The sequence below is a fragment of the Pan troglodytes genome, chromosome Y (genome assembly GCF_028858775.2).
Source record: "Pan troglodytes isolate AG18354 chromosome Y, NHGRI_mPanTro3-v2.0_pri, whole genome shotgun sequence".
In the NCBI taxonomy this organism is placed as follows: domain Eukaryota; kingdom Metazoa; phylum Chordata; class Mammalia; order Primates; family Hominidae; genus Pan; species Pan troglodytes.
Window position 1 is genome coordinate 20,371,090 of NC_072422.2, and position 20,087 is coordinate 20,391,176.

At 38.2% G+C, this 20,087-nt stretch overlaps 1 pseudogene; it reads right to left on the reverse strand.

Annotated features, from left to right (window-relative positions):
- Positions 1 to 216: 216 nt before the first annotated feature.
- Positions 217 to 18,611, reverse strand: LOC129138924 (centriole and centriolar satellite protein OFD1-like; annotated as a pseudogene).
- Between the last annotated feature and the right edge of the window lie 1,476 nt (positions 18,612 to 20,087).

Here is a 20,087-nt window from a genome sequence, read left to right on the forward strand (position 1 = left end):
TGGCATTTGTTGAGGAGTGTTTTACTTCCAATTATGTCGTCAATTTTTGAATACATGTTATGTGACACCGAGAAGAATGTATATTCTGTTGATTGGGGGTGGATAGTTCTGCAGATGTCTATTAGGTTTACTTAGTCCACAGCTGATTTCAAGTCCTGCAAATACTTGTTAATTTTCTGTCTCATTGATTGCTGCCTGTTCTTTTCTGTGGAAGCTTCATCCCCAGGGGGCACCTTCAGATTCCAGCCAGTGCTCTCCTGTATGAGGTGTCTCCCAGTCAGGATACACAGAGGCCATGGATCCACTTGAGAAGGCAGTCTGACCATTAGCAGAGCTCAAACGCTGTGATAGGACGTCTGCTGCTCTCTTCACAGCCATCAGGCAGTTATGTTGAAGTCTGTGATGCTGCATCCATGGCTGCCCCTTCCCCCAGATGTTCTGTCCCAGGGAGACAGGGGTTTTATTTATAAGCCCCTGACTGGGGATTCTGTCATTTTTTCAGAAATGTCTTGCACAGAGAGGAGAAATCTGGCAGCCTAGCCACATCAGCCTTGCTGAGCTGCAGTTGGCTCCAACCAATTCAAACTTCCCTGTGGTTTTATTTACACTACAAAGGTAAAATGGCCTACTCAAGGCTCAGCAATGGCGGATGACCCTCCCCCTAGACAAGCTCGAGTATTTCAGGTCGATCTCAGACTGCTGCTGTGCTGGCAGAGAGAATTTCAAGCCAGTGAACCTTAGTTTGTTTGCCTCTGTAAGGGGTGTCACTCCCCAAGCCAGACCACTTGGCTCCTTGGCCTCATCACCTCTCTCCAGGGGAGTGAACAGTTCTGTCTCCTTAACATTCCAGGCACAATTAAGGTATGAAAACAAACAAACAAAAAATTCTTTCAGCTAGTTCAGTGTTTGCTCTAACAGCGGCCCAGTTTTGTGCTTGAAACCCATGGCCTTCATGGGGTAGGCACCAAAGGGAATATCCTGGTCTGCAGGTTGTGAAGACCATGGGAGAATCGCATATCTGGATTAGGGCCCTTGGTTTCTCAGGCTTCCCCGGTGAGGTGATGCCCCACCCTGCTTCATCTCACACTCCATGGACTGCACCCACTGCCCAACCATTCCCAGTGAGATGAACAGTGTACCTCAGGTGGAAATGCAGGAATCACTCACCTTCTGCATTGATCTCTCTGGGAGCTGCAATCTGGAGCTGTTTTTATTCAGCAATCTTGCCAGCAATTCCCCCTCATTTTTTTTTTTTTTTTTTAATGGTGAAGGAGCCATTAACTGGAAATGTAAAACTATGCAAATTCTAGAAGAAAGCACAGACATAAATGTATGTGATCTTGGATTTGGTCATAAATTTTAACAAATGACAACAAAGCCGATCAGCAATGGTAAAAAAAATTAATAATTTAAGGTTTCTCATATTAAAAGCTTATACTCTGAGTAAAATCTTGTTCAGGAAATAGAAAGATAAGCAACAGACTGAAAATAAATATCTGTAAAATACAGATCGGGGTAAAAACTTGCACTGAAAACACCCAAATCTTGAAACTCAACAATAAAACAGACTACCCAATTGACAATGTGTAAAAAGCTGAGCTCTCCAATGAAAATACAAAGATGGCAAGCAAACAAAAAGATGCTCAAACTCATATATCTTTAAGTGACTGAAAATTACAACGAGTTAGCATGGCCCATCTATATTTGTTGGAATGGCTAAACCATTTTTAAAACATGACAACTGATTTGCTGCAGGAAAAACAACAATTTATTCATTGCTTGTGGAATGCATGGTGGCACAGAAAGAAAAAGAACTCTTTCAAACTCTCATATTAACCTGAAAGCCTGTTTCTGTCCTCTACCATACACACAAGGTGCTATCTGGTCTACCTTTTGGTGACAGACTCGAGATCCAATATAATCTGTGCATCTGTAAGAAGCAGCTGGGATCCAGACAGAAGGCAGATGGTCCCCACAGTCAAAGTCATCTAAGAACTTTTTAATAAAGAGGGACTTATTCAGCGTATCTACAAAAGATGGTGGAGTTCCCTGGGATAGTAACAGGACCATACTCTTTGTACTCCTTGGGAATGGAGAATTAGGGGAGAGATAAATTCTCAGCACTGGAGAGACAGAGATGGTTCAGAGCACTTGAAAGATGTCATCACAGGCACTATGACCTCTCTGGGACTTGAGATGAAGCAGCCAGTCTAGGGCCACTCTATGTGGAGGCTGGTGTCCCCACTAGCCAAACCCAATCAGCAGGCAGAGAGCAAAAAAATGCCTTGATACCACCTAGAGGCAGGTTAGCAGAGTTTAATCCAGAAATCATAATTTTATAAATCTTTCCAATTTAAGCCTCCTTTACAAGTATAAAACATAGTTTTATACTGACTTAGTATGAATCACTAATACATGCAAGCCATGCACAGTGGCTCATGTCTGTAATCCTGGCTATTTGTGAGGCCCAGACTAGTGGAACATTTTGGTCAAAAGATTGAGACCAGCCTGGCCAACATGGTGAAACCCTGTCTCTATTAAGCATATAAAAATTAGCTGTGTGTGTGTGTGGGGGGGTAAATTCCTGTAGTCTTACCTACTTGAGAGGCAGAGGCAGGAGAATTGCTTGAACATAGGAGGTGGACATATGGTTTAAGAGATGCATGTTTTTATTTTTATTCTCTTCCAGTTTTTCTTCCTTAAGTAGTAAATAGTCACTTATCTCTTGAACACTTTCATTCACAATATATTTGTTTTGTTATTGCCAAAGACTGTGCTTTGACAGACATTAACTCAATCTGAAAGTTAACAAGGAAAATTTGCATTTGAATGATGACTTTACAGTGCTGCAAAAGTAAAAGCTGGCAGGCTCCTATTAGCATAGGGTCACAATTTAACTGAGGTCACTGAACCGATGTCTGAATCTCTGCAATAAGACGCAAACTACAGTAACCAAAATTGTCTTCTGCCCTGCAGTTGGGGCAGAGGAATTTTTATGGACAACATCCCATGAAGCAAGTCCTTCTAAGTAAGATTATAACCCCATTTTGCATAGGCATTGAAGAACTTAAAACAGTCACTCATCATAGCAATATAGATTTGTTTTAAATATGAAAACGTAAGGTAAAAATGGCCAGGCATGGTGGCTCCCTCCTGTAACTCCAGCACTTTGGGAGGCCAACATGAGAGGATAGCTTGAGCTCAGAATTTCCAGACTACCTTGGGCAACAAGGAAAAACCCGGTCTCTACTAAAAGTACAGCCGGACACTGGCTCAAGCCTGTAATCCCAGCACACTGGGAGATCTTCATGGGCAGATCACTTGAGGTAAAAAATTTGAAACCACTCTAGCCAACATGGTGAAACCCAATCTCTACTAAAACTATAAATATTAGCCAGGCATGGTAGCAGGTGTCTGTAATCCCTGCTATCCAGGAGGTTGAAACAGGAAAAATCACTTGAAAACAAAGGGAGTGGTAGCAGTTAGCCCAGTTTGCATCATTACACTCAAGCCTGGGCAACAGAATGAGACTCCATCTTAAAAAATTAAAAAGTAAAAAAGTAAAAAACAAAAACAAAAACAAAAAACATATAATTTTCTTGGTGTGGTGGGGTATGGCTATAATCCGAGCTTCTCGGGAGGTGGAGACACAAGAATTGCTTTACCCTGGGAGGTGATGATTGTAGTGAGCCGATATAACACTAGTGCACTCCACACTGAATGACATAATGAGGCTCAGTCTCAAAAAAAAAAAAAGTAACATTTTGTGTAGAGCTTTTCTTTTCTTAGTATACTGTATGTCATATTTGAATAAGAAGGCATACAAAGTTCTCACAAAAGTTCAACTTGCAAAAATGTTTTCAGTGCCTAAAATTCCAGCTTCATCTTCAGACAGCAAGCATAAAAATAAACAGAAAATTAAACAAGCAATGGCAGGTGATAAATGCATTGCATTTAGTTTTAATATGTGAGATAACACTATAATGTCAAAAATTTTAGCTGCTGATGATGAAAGGAAAGAACAGGTTAATGTAGAAACAGAACAATAATAATATTGGCCACCTGCTATGAACTAGGCTCATACGTTAACTCACTGAATTCCCTCAACAACCCTATAATGTGGAAAACATCCTAGAGTTTACAGCTGAGGAATCTGCAATCAAAGGACCTGCCCAAAGGCACACAAGAAATTAGGCCACGGATAGGATTCAAGGAGGACTCTAAGACCCAAAGCACTGTCTACACTTTCATATATGATGTTGGTTGAAATTAAGAACTGTTGAGTTAACTTTAGTCATCCCCCTCTTTGCCGTAGAAATGGCAGTTTAAACATCTCGAGAGAAAGACTTTGGATAAATTATACATGACTAAAATTTTATAAATTCATTAAAATCTATTTCAAAAAATATGCTAAAAAATTCTTGGAGTTCTTACATAAAACTTACAGATTGATTGAGTTCCTCCTTTTTTGGATTACTAACTGTGAGCTCCTCTTGCAAGTAAACAGCTTTTCCTGAAAGAAATAGCCCTTTAAACATCATAATGTTTTCCTTGTGAATACAAAAGCTATTTCATATTTATGGCCAGTATGTCAGACCTAATGACCATTATTTTATAATATGAAATAGCCTGTGTAGGGAACAACATTTTCACAGGCAAGTAAGAAATAAGCCCTGTTAGCTAACAGTTGATGTGAAGCTATAACTGTCATCTATGTGGTGAAATTCCGCCATCTACACCTGCTAACCAGAGAGGTTTTAAGTTCCTTGAAGAAGAAGATCTGTCTGTTACTATATTGTAAAAGACAATATTGTTATTGTAATGTAGGTATTACTTTGTCATTTTCATTTTATCTAACTTGAATCTATGTAGATATAATATCAAGGCAAAATTTGTTACATAGATGATGGTACTAATTTATAAAAGAAGGGTTAGTCTCCACAAGATAGTAGTAAAAGGGGAAGCCACACACTGGGTGTCTGGACAACATCAAATAACTACTTTGGTATACTCCCAAGAATCTATTTGAATATTCCACCAAAACTTCACTTCTCATTACAGGCAATTTCCTAAAAATATATTGAAATATAAAATATCTGAAGATTGAGAATTACTCATCTTCCAGTCTCAAGGGCAATATACACAAGAATTCAGGAGGTTATATGTAAAGTAAAAATATTATAAAAAAAAAATTAGACGGCAACAAAATAAGAAGCTATGTCATAGGAAACAGAGAAGTTAAAATCTTTCCATAAGTGAAAAAGAACGTATCTCATGGCTAAAAGTAATAGGCACCAGAGGCAATAAGTTGCTGCTAGCTTCTTGATAATTGCAGATTTATCAAAATATGTTGAAATAAAGTTTAATAAAATATCCAGAAAAAAATCTCTGGGCTTTCTGTTTATATAAAATATTAAAAATAATGGTTTCTCAAAAGGAGGGAAGACAATTCATTTTTTAAATTTTACATAGTTAATATTACACCAAAAGTGTACTATAGACAAGAAAAATAGCATAAGCTATTTTTTAATATAAAACAGACTCAACTAGGGAAGCTAATACCTTGTATCAAAACTGAAAACTACGGCTTCTTGCCCCACCCAAACAATACCTTTATTCTTCCTTTCCTCCTCAATCACTCGACTAGTTCTAATGATGTGGTCATCCGTTAGTTGAAGTTGATATCTGAGTATCAGAACGAGTAAATATAAGTTTTACAGTTGTCTTTCCAGAAAGCTGCTTATCAATGCAGGACCTTATCTATGGTACAGATACAGCTGAGGGTGCTGAATATGACATTGTGGGACTTCAAAGTCCCTCAGTGCTAAAGCCAGGGATATGACTTTCAAACATAAAATGTCCAACAAAACCCTGCCTTGGTGTTATAAAGCACAATCATACAAAATGCAGGGTTGTGTTTTCATAAGGTTACTGAAAGCATTCCTTTCCAGTTGGTCTCAACTGGCCCAAAGAACAGGGAAGACAGTTAAATTTACACAGCACACAACAGACTCAATCCCAAATGATAATTAGACAGTCACTTTCAACCCACCTGTACTATCTGCACAGCCCAAACAAATGTAAGGATTTTGGGCCCAGGGACAAAGCCCAGTCCAGGGAACCAGGTGCTAAAAGCATTACATCTGAATTAGCAATATCCAAAGGCACATTTTCACATTTTTACTTTTGTTTCTCAGCTTTTACAAGTTGACTTTTGATTCCAAAAGGATGAAGAAACATTCCCGTTGTGAACAGTCCTCAAACTCCAAGCTTGCCAAAGTCATATGAGAACTCCCAAAGCCAGAAATACACCATGCAGGCCATGGAAGCTGTCACAATGGTACCAAACAGTTCACTAGCTCCATAGCTATATAAAATTAACATACTTTAATAAATGTATTACTAAAAATTACTAAATGTAAAACTAAAAATTACTAAAAACTACTAATAAATGTATTATTTAAAAAATTACAGAAACTTCATGTCAGCTATTTTAATATAGAAACTGACCAAAAAATTGGATAAAATACTTCATTTTCATCACGAAAAATAAAGTTTCTCGTGGTTAGAAGTAATATGTACCAGAGGCAATAAGCTTCTGCCAACTTCTCGACAACTATAGATTTATGAAAATATATTGAGAATATATTGGGAATTCAGAATCTATAAATAACTGCTCTATATTTTAAAAATAGAATTTGTTTATAGAATAACCTCAAGAAACCTTTGCAAGTTCTGTGTAATGGAATATTGATGATAAATTATGAGGAAGGCAATTAAAAACAGGCTAAATAAATAAATGCCCAGAGCACGTGAGTTGAGTCATTTCTTCTGGACACATTAACAGCAAATATTAACTGAGGATTTTGTATGTGTCAGATGCTTTCGAACCCACTGAAAAGTTACCACATGGGCATAATGTCTTACAACTGACGTATTACTCACTTATACACAAGGTGAGAGTAAAGCAAAGCCAAATTAACGACAGTTGTCCATATTTTGCTTTCCCTATATCAATCTTTGCCCCACATAGTTAATTTTAGCTCTTTTCTTGTGATCATGACTTTGCAGAATCATGAAGGAATACAAGACACACGTTCACTGACAAACAATCTGACCACTAAGTATAATTTATACATTGTTAGATATCCCCATCTTTGTGGCAGTATGAGTGTGGTAGAGAAAAAGGAAACTAAAAGTTATTATAATTCAAACTACAGCTTATTAATTATGCAACCTGAGCAAGTCGCAACGTGCCCTGAAATTTAAAGCAAATCACAGCCCTTGATAAATATTCAAGAAGCCATGAGTAAGAAGAACAGAGGATGTGCTTTTCTACACCTTATCTTTTAAAAGCTACCCTAACTCAAATGCAAGAATATATTGGCTGTTGATAAACATATGTATTTTTAACACTAAAGTTTGCATAAAAGATTAATCATAGACTACTTCCTCGGCTTTTGTTATATTTCTACAAACGTAATTTAAACATATTACTTCTTCAAATGTGCCAAACAATTACTTTAGAAGTACGTTTTTTAGGTTTCAGTCATAGGTTTCCTCAAGACACTTTGTATTCTGCTCCCATCTCCTAAGTCCTCAGTCATGCTTTTATGTTTTTCTTCCTGGAGTTCCTGGGTTCTGAAATTAGCAAAAAACATAAAGTAAATAAACTATAATAGCTGAGTTAACAAATTTAGGAAAAAACATCACGTGACACCTTTTTAGTTCAACAGACTAAAACTGCTACATGACCAGCCTGGACAACATAGCAAGACCCTGTCTCTTAAAACCAAAAAACACCAACAAAATATCCCTATGAAACAAACCAAAAAAAACGATTGATTGAATATTGATCAAGTACCAAAAGAGAGGGCAACAGATAGATGGGTCATTCAGGGCTTCCAAATACTTAAGAATAGAATGATCTTCATAGTGAGACTTCAAATCACCCATTACACCAACTCCCCAGCCAGGGAGGTGGATTCACAGGAGATGAGATCCAGCCATCCTGAGAAGTACTGCAAAACACTAACTAGTCTAAGAGCAGTTAAAAGCTCCAGGTATTAGCTCCCTCTTCTGGTAATCTGGAACGCCATGGAGAGGTAAACTACATTGATTGTGTATATATGCTGAGAGAAGGGAAAAGGAGTAGAGAAAATGGAGGTTAAAAAAAGTGACACACACTCCTTGCCCAAATGTTTCTCTTTTTTTCGTCTCTCTCTCTCTCTCGTTTAATTTACCTTTTCATTACTGCCAAAAAGAGAGTAAGATACACAGTGGGCTGAAATAAAAAATCAAACCTATAGAAGTGAGAAAACAACGTTAAATAAGATGGGGACAAATTCTTTAATGAGCTAAAAGCCCTAAAATATCTATGGGTGTCAATTAACAGAATATTCCCAATGGAAAGGAAAACTTCCTGTGCAAACTATACACAGGTGAGCTTTCTGTCAAACCCGGGTAATATATGAAGGATGAAACATTTCTGAGCACACAGAAAAAGTGAATAGCATTGAGAAATAGTTTCATCCAGTACAAGTCAAACCACAATACTTCCTTTTTTGAGCACAGAGCAGGTAAAAGCTTCAGGCCTGGATATTTGGAATTCGGTTACAATACATAAACACACAAAAATATCAGACCTGAAGGTCTGAAGTTAACTTTAAAATGTATGATCTGTTCAAGTGCCATACAGCTTCTCCAAATTTTCTATTTGGTGTTACTATAGCCTAGTGATAGCATTTCATGTTAACGTTTAATATTTCAAAAGCACAGACCTAATATTTGTTTCTGTTAATGTGCAACTTCTAATGCTGGGTGAGATCACCTTTATAAAAAAGAATTCTACTTGTCAGTAAACATTACAATATTTAGACATATATTTAGTAATTCTTTTTAATCTCATCATTCCGAAGATTCAAGATAAACGTGCATATGCATAATTCAAAAGCTTCAACTCTCTGCTTCAGCTTTGCCTTTTTTCCTCTTAACAAATCTATATCTCTTAGTAAAACAAGGCTTTGAGCATAAATTTTCTTGTTTCAATCTGTAAAAAAGCATTAATTTTGGCCGATTGTTGTGGCTCATGCTTGTAATCCTGGCCGATTGTTGTGGCTCATGCTTGTAATCCCAGCATTTTGGGAGACTGAGGCAGAGGCAGATAGGTCACGAGGTCAGGAGATGAAGATCACACCGGCCAAGGTGGTAAAACCCTATCTCTACTGCAAATACAAAAGTTACCTGGGCGTGGTGGCAGGCACCTGTAATTCCAGCTACTCAGGAGGTTGAGGCAGGAAATTGCTTGAAATTGACAGGCAGAATTTGCAATGAGCCGAGATCACACCACTGTACTCCAGCCTGGGTGACAGAGCAAGACTATTTCTCAAAAAAAAAAAAAAAAAAAAAAAAAGGTATTAGGTTTTAGCAAGAAAGTTAATGGAAGCAGAACAAATTGAAATAAATATACTTCTAACTAAATTCCAAAAAACAAAGTACAGAAATTAAAAATACAATTTCCCCTTCAAGTGATTCCTACTCAGCTGGACATGGTGATTCACTGCTGTAATCCTAGCCCTTTGTGAGGCCAAAACAGGCTGATCACCTGAGGTCAAAAGCTTGAGACCAGCCTTTCCCTATATGGTGAAACCACATCTCCACAAAAATTACAAAAATTAACTGGGTAAGGTGGTTGGCACCTTTAATCCCAGCTAACTGGAAAGCGGAGGTAGGAGAATCACTTCAACCTGGGAGGCAGAGGTTTCAGTGAGTTGAGGTAGTACCATTGCACTCCAGCCTGGCCAAAAGATTAAAACTGCATCTCAAAAAAAAAATCCAATTCAATGTATTCCTCAACTAGCTATTCCAGCGGCACATGTATTTACATTTACTCTCCCAATTTCTGTTAAAGTACATTTCCATATATTGTTAACATCCCCGTGTAATTTATGTTACTTAATTAACATATCTCAGTCCCTTAGGTAATTTTAGGTAATTTTTGTTTTGAGACTCGGTTCTGCTCTGTTGCTCAGGCTTGAGTGCAGTGTTGTGATTTTGGATAAATGCAACCTCTGCCTCCCAGACTCAAGGCATCATCCTACCTCAGTCTTCTGAGTAGCTGAGACTACAAACACACATCACCAAGTTCCCCTAATTTTTCTGTAGAGATGGGGTGGTGCCATGCTGCCCAGACTGGTGTTGAACCTCTGAGCTCAAATGAGATCCCCATCTCAGCCTCTCAAAGTGCTAAAACTATAAGCACGAGCCACCAGACCTAGCCCCCTTAACTAAAATTTGGGAAGTTCTTCAGGAAAATAAATAAACAAAATGTACATTCAGAAATAAAACTCCAAAGGAATAAAATCCCCATGGATTTTAGTGGTGGTGCTGCCTGAATGTTTCTGAGTCATTTAAATGTTCATGAGTCATTGTGATTCAGAGTTAGTAAGCTCACATGAACTTATAAATGAATGAGCCAACATTACACTTATGTCTTCACAGAGTAAGAATTTACTCTCTATCATATATCAAGCAGCATACTAGGAACTTGATATAAAAATGTAGACCGATGTAGTCCTCATCTCTGAAGACCTCACAGTGTAGTCAGGGAGAAACAATCACGCTAAGATAGGATAATTTTACAACTGAGGTAAATAAAGACTGCAGACAGGAATAAGGCCTAAATGAGTTGCTCAGTGGGAGTCAGGGAAGGCATCTCAGGGGTGACACCAAAGCTGGGTCTTGAATGACACTATGGTTTTATCAGACAGAGACAGGATTGATATTCCAGGTGGGGAAATACAGGCATGGTGGTTTTTATGAGAATGACAATCTTCCTCAAAGTCTTCAGATATTCACGGTTGCATAAACAGAAACTTAGTCAGTCACCTATCTTGAAGATGAAGTTATTAGTCTAAACACAATCTAATCATCTCTAAGATCTGTGCATCCACATTCAATTTTATAACTGAAGCAAGCTGCATTTCCAGAAATGCTGTGGAAAATTTTAGAGTGAGTGCCCTTAGCATTAAACAACTATGTCTCATTGAGAAGCTCCAAGCAAGAGTGGGCACTAGGGGGAAGACTTCCTACTTTTAACATCTGGCAGCAGCAGTTTTAGGTGTATGTTTGAAATACTGCTGTGAATCCTGTGTGGTCTAAGACATACACATGGAAAAGGAATACAATTTCTTAAAGGAGTAGATCCAACCCAACTTGCCAACACAAACTCCCTGTCACTCCTCATCCCCTTCATCTCCTTTCAAGTTACTTTCCTGGTGATGAGATCAAATGGCCACATGGATGACCCTTGGGGCCCTGGTGACTCCTTCACTCCAGGGATCTTTACTCTTGCTCATTTCCATGGCTCCATCCAATGGCAGCACAGTACCTTTGACTTCCACTCTCTACCTGAAACCTCATTCTGCAATTCTACACTCCTGGACCATCTTTATTCTTCCACTTGCCAGTCTCTCCAGATCTAGTTCTTTATCACTGAAACTACCACTCAACCCTCCCTTTCCCCCTAGGTTACCAGCCACCTGCCCTCTCCTCTGCTTACCATCACTACACAGGAGATCCACGGAATCTTCATGAGATAGGCTGCCTTTCTCAAGGACATTGAATTATGTTCTGCAAATCTCCACTTCCCAAGCATCTCCATCTTTCCACCCTCACTGAAAGGGACAGCAAGAGAGACCCTTAAAATTCCTCCCCAGAGGTAGAACAGAAAACTTGCCTACAAACATGTGGTTTTGTCTCTCTCACTTCCAGGGTTACTCCAAACACAGCTGGGCCTTCAGTACAGGTAATCAGTCTGCTCTGCTTTAAAGAGCTGTTCATACATTACCCACATGAGCTACTCTGCACCTCCAAGCTGCTCCTGAAACCTTTCATCTGTCTCCTTAATTGGCCTGAGAAGATGAAGTTTTTTAGAGTGCGTTTCTCATAATTCCAACTTGGCTGATCACCTCTGCAAATCTTGCATTTCCAGAAGACTCAAAGGATGCAAATCTGCATCCTTTTCAAGGCCCATCATTCTTTTATTTTCTATCTTGGCCACAGTCCCTACTGCTCTTCTGGGACCTTGTTCCATCAATTGTAACATCTCATTCCTTGAGTCAATCCAGTAATAGCTGTAGGAAATAGCTACCCAGTAAAATATTTGTAAATACCACCTCTTGGTGCTTTTGATGTCTCTCAAGGATACTCTTTTTCCAAAGAATAAAGTTTTCAGATTCTGCTTGACAAGCTTTCTCAAAATCATTTCAGAACATAGCTAATTCCTTCTCACACTCTATTATAACTTTCATAAAAAACTTCAATTGTGAATTGATTACAAATATAAAAGTTCCAATCATTATAATATAAGTGCAGTAACAGATTCTCCCTCCACAGCTAGTCTCCACATTAATGTTCTGTCCAAATGTGTTATATTTATTTAATCTATCATTTTATACCATTTGCTGTATTTGTAGGACTGAATCAAAAGGAATAAACAAATCTCATCAGAAAAAAATTGATATGCAAAACAGTGAAGTACTCTATTTTTTATTAAAAATTCCAGGTATTTTTTAGTATATCTAAGATTAAATCTTTAGATGGCAAACAAAAACATGCCTTATTAACTGTAACAAGATAAAGATTACCTTTTGACACATCTCTGCCAGAAGTTGCTTTTCTATTTCTCTCTTATCTTCATTTAGCTTTATTTCTAAAGACTCAAACTTTATATGCTTAGGATAAGCATCTGCCAATTGATCACCAATAAGCTGAAGGTTGTCAGCTATTAAAAAGTAACAGGTCAAATTAGGACACAGAAGCATGGTCAGGTGTGTACGAGGCCAGACTTCTGGCTCAAAAGTAGAGTATAGTTAGGGGAAAATATGAGTGTCTGCAATTTACTTTGAAATACAAAAAAAAAAAAAAAAAAGCAAGATAAATGAATAGATGGACAGACAAAAATGATGAAGTATGTATAATACAAATGTAATTGTGAAATCTAGGTAGTAGGTATGTAAATGTTGACTACAATTGTTTCAACTTTTCTATATGTTGAAAATGCTCAGGCATTTACCACCATCTACCACGCTGAGCTAATTTATTTATTTATTATTAGTAGTAGTATTAGTATTAGTATTAGTATTTGTGTAGACAGGGTCTTCCTATGCTGCCTGCCCAAGCTGATCTCAAACTCATGGCCTCAGGTGATCCTCCTACCTGGGCCTCCCAAGGTGCTGGAATCACAGGAATGAGCCTCTTTGTCTGGTTATAGCTTTTAAGAGTAAATCTGAAAAAAGTCCTTCCCATGCATGATGTGAAACCTGGAAGCAATAAGGAGAAATATTTATCAATCTCACTACATAAAAATTAAAAGATGGTGTCACAGTGTGAGAACTATGAGAACTGCTACCACAGTTTCTTTTCTTTTCTTTCTTTCTTCCTTCTTTCCTGCCTTCCTTTCTTCCTTCACATTATTACAATGAAGCTTGGCAAATTAATACACAGTCCCAATGGCTGGCGAAAGTATATACTCAAATGATTAAGTTCTGAATGAATGGATGAATGAATAAATGTCTCTGTGGGGATTATAGAAATGCATGTAACAGACAAAATCCCAAGGGGGTAACAACACAAAAGGACCATTACTAATTCACAGATTATTTTAAAAGACCTAAGGGATAACTAAGGATAAAAAGGCAAGTTGCCAGCTTATGTTCATGCTACAAAGCCCATTATCAAGTCTAACAAATGGTGTGAAACCCACAGTAGTTACAAACTTTATAAATCTTTTGTATGAAGGCCAAAATTAAGGCAATTAATCAGGTCTGCGTAAACATTTAAGAACAAAAGTTATATTACACTTTACCAAACACATATTCTATTCATTAATGACATATTAATACATTTAATACTCTATCAATTGTATTTGAGAGGCATACCTAGTATACAAAGACACCTGACCTAAAAGGCAGGTTTTTGAATGTTTTTTTTTTAGAAATTTTGCCAACAGCGGATATGTTTACAAACAGTATCTCTTAGTGTGTCTGCAGGACTCTTGATACTGTCTGAAGTTTTCTTATTTGACTACATAAAGTTATTACAAAAATGAAAATATGGGAATAATGACCTGCAGAACAGGTGAACTATTGTTTACAAACTAAGATGTGGTGAGCAAGGAAAAACATGTAATTTAAATGCAATGAAATGTCTTACACTTCTCCCTCAAAATTTGCTCCATTCTTTTATAAGGAAAACTACATAGAAAAACCTTGCTATACTTTACAAATACGTAGACTCCCACATTTTTGGTTTTCTTTATCAAATCCTGAGACCTATTAAAATCATTTTTTCCCTTTATAATGCTATTCAGTTATAATTAACAAACCAAAGTAGATTACAGAAACTAAGTAATCTTACCAGTGATTTCTAGAAACCTGAAGTACGGTGATTTTTATTGAGTGCAATCCATCCTGCATAGTAAATACCTTAAGAAAATTGAAAGTTCCTACTTAGACACATGCTTATAGCAGTGTTTAAATGACACATTATAATATATTTATGAATATGAGATTAAGAAACATCCTTCAAAAAAATAAGATTACAAAGCAAAATTGAAGCTCTTTCTTACACTGTTAGATACATTACAAAAACATAGTGAGGTCAAAATAATAACATATCTTTCTTGATCATGTAATTAACCTCTAAGTATTTTACATCAAATGTCATTCAATTACATTTTTTTGAAAGTAGTGTTTAAAATTTAAATAAACTGAATTTTCACTCTCTTTACAATCATGATTAAAATGCACTTAAAATACTCTCAAACAGACATTTTGGGCAGCTATTTATATCTGTTTCTACTACAGTATGTATCAATAATTATGTCTACTCTGAGAACACTGATATGTTTTCAAATGGATTTCCTTCAAAGAAAACATTTAGCATTGGCATCTTCTATTAGGAGAAACCATTAAGTTGTTTGAGCAGGATGAATTCCTGTTATAAGAATTATACAACTGGTAATTACACAATAAGTAGAATATGGAGTGATTATGAAATTAGAGAAAGATATATCAAAAATGAATTCCAGACAAGGCACAATGACTCACAGTTGTAATTACAGCACTTGGGCATGCTAAGCGGGCAGATGACATGAGCTCAGAATTCAAAACAACACTGCCCACCATAAGAAACCCAGTATATATATATAAAAAAAAAAATAGCAGAATGTGGTGATGTGTGCCTGTACTCCCAGCCGCTTGAAAGGCTGCAGTAGTATAATTGCTTGAACCCAGCAGACAGTTATTGCAGTAAGCTGAGACTATACCGCTGCCCTTCAGACTTGGTGACAGAGTGAGACACTACTACTAAAAAATAAATAGGTAAATAAATACACTTATAAAACCAATAAGTAAAGTTTGGTTGCTTATGAGGAAACTCAACATGCTTAAAATTTTCATTCAAATACTGTACTAAGCCCAGGCATTGTGGCTCACATTTGTAATCCCTGCACTTTTGGAGGCTGAGGCAAATGGATCACTTGAGATCAGGAGTTCAAGACAAACCTGGCCAACATGGTGAAACCCCACCTCTACTAGAAATACAAAAATTAGCTGGGTACCTGGGTGAGCACCTGTAATTACAGCTACTTGAGCGGCTGAGGTGGGAGAATTGCTTGAACCCAGGAGGCAAAGTTTGCACCCCGAGATCATGCCACTACACTCCAGCCTGAGCAACAGAGTGATACTCCATCTCAAAGAAAATAATTACAATACCAAGCTTCTTGTGTCCTTAAAATTTGGAATATGAAATCTTTAGGTAACTATGACAACATAAAGAAAATAAAGACATACACACACCACCGAGAGTGAAATTTAATGTAAACGATAGACTGGGAATAATGACATGTCAAGGTAGGTTTATCAATTGCAGAAAATGTACCACCTTGATGAAAGATGTTGACAGTGGGAAAGACTGTGCATGTGTAGGAGCACTGGGTGTATAGGAATTCTTTGTACTTCTCCATCTACCTGGCTGTGAACTAAAAACTGCTCTAAAAAACAAAGTCTACAAACACCACCCCCCAACAACACACACACATATTCACAGGGAAACTTTGCTGCATCTACCTTTAAAGTAATAAACTGGGATGACTGTTCAACAATAATGGTGGAGAAATATAGTTCAAATAATTAGAAATGTACTAAAAAATAAAACGAGAGTGTCTTTATTATTAGGAAACTTTACAGATTTTTAAGAATTACATCACTTAAGTTACTTGATTCACCTCTCCACAGTCTGGTTCCTCATCTGTAACACTCTAAACATCTGTCATGTGTTTATCGCAGTGCCAAGCTCAGAGCAAACATTCAGCAGATTGGCAAAGTCTTATTAAATAACATGGAAAATAGATAAATCAGTTTTAGCTCTTAAAGATGTAGAGATTGTAGATCACAATTTTACAAAAGACTAAATGAGATACCAAGAAATTAATTCCAAATTTAGTACCCACTTGTTATATAGCAAATGTATTATGTGCAGGTACAATGTAAATTCAAAGAGGAATGAGAAACAGAACTAGTTCAAAAGCAGTTAGCTACAATGCAGCATGTTAGAGTCTGCCAAGAAAAAACTGTTAATAAAAAGTTCAAAACAGAAAAGGAAATTCATTACATTTTCTTTTGCTAAACCAATTTCTGGAAAGAAAACAGAAAGTGAAGACTCATAGCCACATCTTTGTTAGTGATCGGCCACTGAAGAGTTAGAGGCTGCTAGTAAGAGGGAGTTCCCTTGCACTGAAATGAACGGAGGTTGCAATGCTCCATTCAATTCAGGGTGCACCTACTCATAGATTAGCTGGTTTTGAATTTGTGTCCTGCAATGGAGGAAGGAAGAAACAAAGGAAAAAAATAAGAACAGAATGGAGGAAGAAATAAAGGGAGGGAGGGAGAAAGGGAGGAAAGGAGAAAGGAAGAAAGGAAGGAAGAAAGAAAAGAAAGAAGGAAGGAAGGAAGGAAGGAAAGAAGGAAGGAAGGAGGGAAGTCAGACAAGTTAAAAAAAAACTTCAGTAGGATTTTCTCAGTAGAGATATACATAGATGTGTTATATTCATTGGAAAACTTCCTTTTATTTCCATAATGTTGCTAGATCCATGGCCAGAAGTTAGGAACCTTCCCCTGCAGAAGTCTTATGCCCTGAGACAAGAAGGCCAGTGTGTTCTAGAAAAATGTTTATTTCCTCAGCTTCCTAGTGAAACTGATGATTAGCCAGACCCATTTGCAGACTCTTCACTTCACTCCCTAGAAGCCCATTTCAGTAGCTTACGCTTGGGATATGAAGTATAAGAAAAAATTCTGCCATTTCTTCGCACCTCTGTGGACTGTTGGAAAATATAACCAAAATATTCAGCAAGGGACTGCTCGTGTGTTACAAAAGTTTCCAAAGATAAATCTGTTACCACTAAAGATGAGGATTTCAAGAAACTTTTAAGGAAACAGAGAAATGCTCACACCATATAATTTAAATTTAAAAAGGACATATATACAAGATATATCTAAATATTTTGAATGTAAAATATGCTTTTGAAATACATATTGCAATGAAAACACGTTGAGTTAATGTTATTCCTAGCTGTTAATCCAAACATAAAGCATACCTACAGATATTTGCTGCTCAAATTAAATAGTCAGGCATATCAATATAGTTTAAAGATGAAGCTGTTCATTCCCAGACTATTAAAACAGCACATTAGTGTTTTCTATATGGTGTTAATGTTCCTCATCCTAATTTATTACAAACCCACTTGTCAGTTTAGCAACCTGTAAGCCAGATTTATAAAACAGGCCTAATCTTACTAAAACATGTTCATTATATAAATGCTTTCTGCTCCTATCTTATTGTGGGTTCAATTAATTATTTGAACATTCTCCTTAAAGTCGATTCAAATGCAACATTTTCTCAATGGATTCAAAGAGGCTGTAATATTTCAGGGTAGAGTTTTGAAACCCAAACATTGGATGAATTTAAATGTGAACTACTTGTTACAGGTTACACTTTTAAAAGTTATGGAACAGATAAACCTAAATCCGATACTTGAGTGTGCCCAGTACACCCCGATCCTTCAACGTTTGGTGTAGCTTTTCTCGCAGCTCATCTTGACTCAACACGTCAGACATGAGGAGCAAGTTGGACTAGAAGACAAAATGATTACAGGTTACCTGGGGGATAGAGGAAAGGTGAAGGAAGGAAAAAAGATCACTGGTCTCTGGGGACACCCTGAGTGGCCTAGCAGGGAAAGAGGCATTATGGAACATCAACAAGACTTCATTTCTACCTGTCCCCGATGAGGGGCAGTTGTGTATTCCTGAGTCAGTAGGCGCCAGCTTCCTCCCATCATCAGCTTCTTCCCAGGCCGCCTCCTTCGCCCCGCCATGGCCACAGTTGAGTGCACAGGACAGGATGCAGGTCCAAGATGAGGGGGAATCTCCGTCCTCAAAACCCTGCCTGTGTCCCAGGTGAGGAACAAGCGTGCTGAACACTCTCACTCTCACAATCCCAAGTAGGTTTTCTATCAAACATGCAAGCCTCCTCTCTTCGCCGTTCTGAGGCATGGACGAGGACCGTGACCTAGGCACAACTCAAAGGTGGCTGGAGGGCTGGGACTCAAAGACTAGGGATGAAAAGTAATGAGGCAGGACCGCGAGATTACAGCCCTCATATCCCATCCTGCCCCTCCTGGAGACCTACAAAGTACAGTCTTCCTGTTCTGAAGATACATGGTGCATGCACTTGGTTGCCTAGCGCCCGACAGAAGCTCCACCCACATCTCGCCAGAGCATATCCAGGGTATCCAAATAACTGCCCCCCGTGAACTGGGCTGAAGCAGCAGGAGTGCAGGTCTCCTCAGCGGGACTGAGAATGCCTTTCCCTCCTTGACCTCTGGCTGCAGGTAGGGGGATGGAGTGAGTCGAAACAGGTATTTTGAGACCCTGTGGGACATTGCTGGCCCTACATGACAGCACAGGCTGGTGCTGTACCTCCACTCCTCCCTAGGGTAGCCAGATCAGATCTGCCATGCCCCAACAGGCTCATCCATGCACTGAGCACACTTCCACCTGCGAGTGTCTGCTCTCTTGGGGGCTTTGCTTTCACAGTTAACAGGGTCATTCAGCTGACTCAGGGTTTCATAATAGAGCCACTTTTGCCTTTTGGAGCCAGCAGATTCTTTGTTTTGGGAGGCTGTCCTCTGCATTGTAGATTTAGCTGTATCCTCAGTCTTTATGTTGTCAATAGCAACTTCTCCCCCAAGCAAGACAACCATAAATGTCTCCAGACATTACCAGATGTCCTCTTGGAAGCAAGATGGCTCAGGGTTGAGATCCACAGAGTGAAACGTTTTTTAATAGCCACCGTTGTGTGTTGTGAGGAAAGGTGAGACTGACCTCATAATGCTTATATGTAACTAAAAAGAAAATGAGCCAAACCTCTCAGAAGCAATAATGAAAAAGTTACGGCCAGAGAACTGAACAAGAGCTAAGGTAATATTATAAACTGAGTAAAGAGTTTAAAGGAGAGGTGGTTGAAGATGGAAGTGATCCAGATCATCTCTGAGAAAAAGTGTAACTCCTCAGGGCTTTGATGCATAGGATTTAGGTGGGGGGGCTCAAAGAAGAGCACTGCAGGGAGGTGAAAAGTGAGCAAAGGAATGAAAACAAACAAACAAACAAAGAAAAATCCAGGACCTTCTTGGGAGCAGTGAGGAATCTACCCGAGTCCAGAGTTGTAGGTTGGGAAAATAAGCCTGATAAAGTATCCAAGTCCCGTGAGGACAAAATTTGATCAGTGTCAGCTTTGTACACAGCATTGAAGAAGTGTACAATGAGTTTTGATCACTGGCTGTGAAAAACAAACACTTCAAGAGGCAATGTGAGTGACAGGACTTCTTAGGATGTGGAGAACGTGTAGGTTTTTGTGGGAAATAATCGAGGAGGGGGACAACTTAGTTGGATTTTTAAAAATAGGTAGCGGTTGCAGGCAGAATCAGGGAGAACATTCTAGGCATGAGGAGAGAAATAATAGTAGTTCTG